A 2899-nucleotide genomic window follows, 5' to 3' on the forward strand; every position below is an offset into this window, starting at 1 on the left:
GATCCTGATGTACACCCTGATATATATTTTTGTAAAAATGAGGCCTGCTCCTGTGGAACATGTTCTAGCCCAGACCCAATGGAGCTGCACCAGTTTAAGTTGGAGGTTTTCAACTTACTTGAAAAAAAAATTCCCTTCCAAATCAGAATGTCAGGTATTTTTTACAAAATAAGTCTGAATTTTGGATGGGGAATGTTGCAACAGAGAATTTTGACAGCTTCACTTGAAATGAATCAACATGGTAAAAAGGTATTTGGTAAAGACACTTTTCTGAATTTCTATAGGTAGTGAAGGCTCAGCAGGATTAATTTGTGTCAATTACAACTGAATTTACAGGGAGAATAAATGAAGAAGGAGAAATGATCCTTTTTCTAACACAAACAGGTCAATTTCAAAATTCAAATTTCAATTCTACTGATCCAAAAGCTGATTAATTGCACTTAATCAACATTTGCTCCATATCAAATTTCAGTCTCAATGAAATCACATTTTCCAGTGTGAGATAATTTTGTGCAGAATGTTCTGATCAGCTCTTACATACCTGTACCCGGATTCTGGACTTTTACGATCTTTCCTAGAAAGTGCTGGAGGACATGCATTGGCTTTTGTTTAGGTCATGATTTTTTTGTCCGTTTCAGTATGTAACCACAGACGCCATGTGACTTAATGATGACTGCGGCTAATAACACAACTAATGAAGTGTTGGGCAGTGGATGAAACCAAAATGACTTCATGTGAGTTCCTACCTTCTGACTGGTCTCTTGGGGCAGAGTTTAAATTGGAGTGGGAGTCAGTGACATCTCAAAAAAGCAGGAGCTGTTTGAGAGAAACCTGTCAGAAACCATTGTGACCTGGTCAACCTGCTCACTTGTGTGGTGCATCCTGGAAATGGAGGTAAAAGTTACTTGCTGCAGCAAGGCAGAGGTCATATGCTAAGTAATGATAGGCTGCATTCTAACAGCCAACGAGAGAGAAAAAGTAATGTTGTTTTCTTGATGCAGGTAGCAATTCAAAGTATGAAGACTGTAATTCTGCTGCTTTGTCTCCTAGGAACAGCATTGTCTTTACCAGTGAGTATGTTTATGCTATCACTTTTCTTTTATCTGAGTTAATCCGCTTGCTTGATTTAGTTAGAAAAGCAAAGACAAAAAATGAGATATTATATTTTGGAATAGTCTCCCAAGGCAAACTGTAGGAGCTGAAGCACTTGGATTGTTTAAATCTAGATAACAAGTAGCCAGGTAGTCCTGTAGTGAGCAGTCCTACCAGACCCAAGAGATAGTTGATTTGCTTTCTGTCATGCACAAGCTCTTTTATGCTGTCATTCAAAGACGTGTCAGATGGCTAACAACAGCAAGGCAATGCAATTAAATGGAGCAAACAGTAGATCTGGGTTCACTGACTTAACAGAAGAAAGATGCTAAGTTTAACAGTTCAGCAGATGGGCTCCTTGGCCATGTCCAGTTGAGTGGGAACGTATGTTTCCCTGGGACACATAGCAGCAGAACAGCTTGTGCCGCTGCTACTTGTCCCAAGAGAATATATGTGCCACATGTGCTCTGGTGCATGACAGGTTACCCTGGGTGGGGCAGGGGAGGTTGGGGCCAGCATCTGTGCTGGCCCCAGCAGCCTTACCTGGGGTCTTGGGTGCCTTGGGGAGCTGCAGCTGTGTCACTCCTGCAGCAAGGAGCCTGGCCAGCAGCCAGAGGTGGCTCTGACCGACCAGGCTCTGGTTTTGGACAGCGCACACTGCTGACACGTGCGCCACACTGCTTTTTTTTGGCATGGATTTTTTTTGACCCCAGGATCTCCCACAGTCCAACAATTTCCCCCCTTCCCTCCTATGCTGCAAGGTGGCAGCACGGGGAATGCCTGCACGTGCGGGGTGTGGCACTGTAGATGGGTTTGTGGCTCCACATACTGCACATCTGCGGTTGTCTGGACACGGCCCTTGTGGCCAGCCCTGAGTTCTTAGTTGCCTTGGCATGTGTGAGAAGAGATTATAGATTTTAGCACCAGGAAAGACCAAAATGATAATTTAGGCTCTGATTCAGCAATCCCTTCCTTACTGACTAAAGCACTTAAATACACACTCCTGGATAATACATCACAGGCAACAGCAGCTTATCATTTCTGCATCAGGCCCTATCCTTGTTCTTGAGCTGGAGCAAATCTTTTAGACAAGCATCTAATCCTTAGGGAACAAGACTGTAATTAACCAACCAATTAGCAAATTAAGTTAAATTTAAGCCATGTTCTGATACACAGGGATTTGTTTCTATCTACAGGTGCGACAAGCTGGAACAGTTCTTCCTGTGAGCAATAGCAGAGAGGTAAATAACATGCACCTTTGGCCATTCTATGTTAGACAAAGGCTCATTTCTTTTAAAAAAGTACATAATTTCACTGACTAATCTGAATTTTTTCACTTATATTCTTGCTACAAATTTGGTTGTAATTGATACAATTAATCTCTATGAGCTTTTGTTTCATATTTAAAATTAAAACTCATAATATTCTTACTCTGCCTTGATCATATTTGTAAAAAACATTTCTAGAAACCTTTTGGCTAATTAGTAAAATAAGTAAAAACAATGTAAGGACAATTTATAAAGCTATCTAAGATGGCTTTCCACCTACTAGCTGCGGTTCAGTTCTGGGGAGAAGTACTATTTTAATAGATCTTACGAAAAGTGATATTATACATTAAGAAATATTTTCAGAATTGTCATGAGCATTTTTCAGGTTTTAAGAACGTAAGTGCTCATTTTCCAGAAGTGTGCCTTTTGAAGACTCCAGCTGAGTAGTCAAGGTTTGCAATATACAAGCCCACAGAAAAAAATGAAAACTAAAAACAGAAAAGCAGAATTGATATACCCAAATACAACTTAGCATTGAA

This window comes from Gavialis gangeticus, unplaced genomic scaffold (assembly GCF_001723915.1).
Source record: "Gavialis gangeticus isolate Ggan-Ray unplaced genomic scaffold, GavGan_comp1, whole genome shotgun sequence".
NCBI lineage: Eukaryota > Metazoa > Chordata > Crocodylia > Gavialidae > Gavialis > Gavialis gangeticus.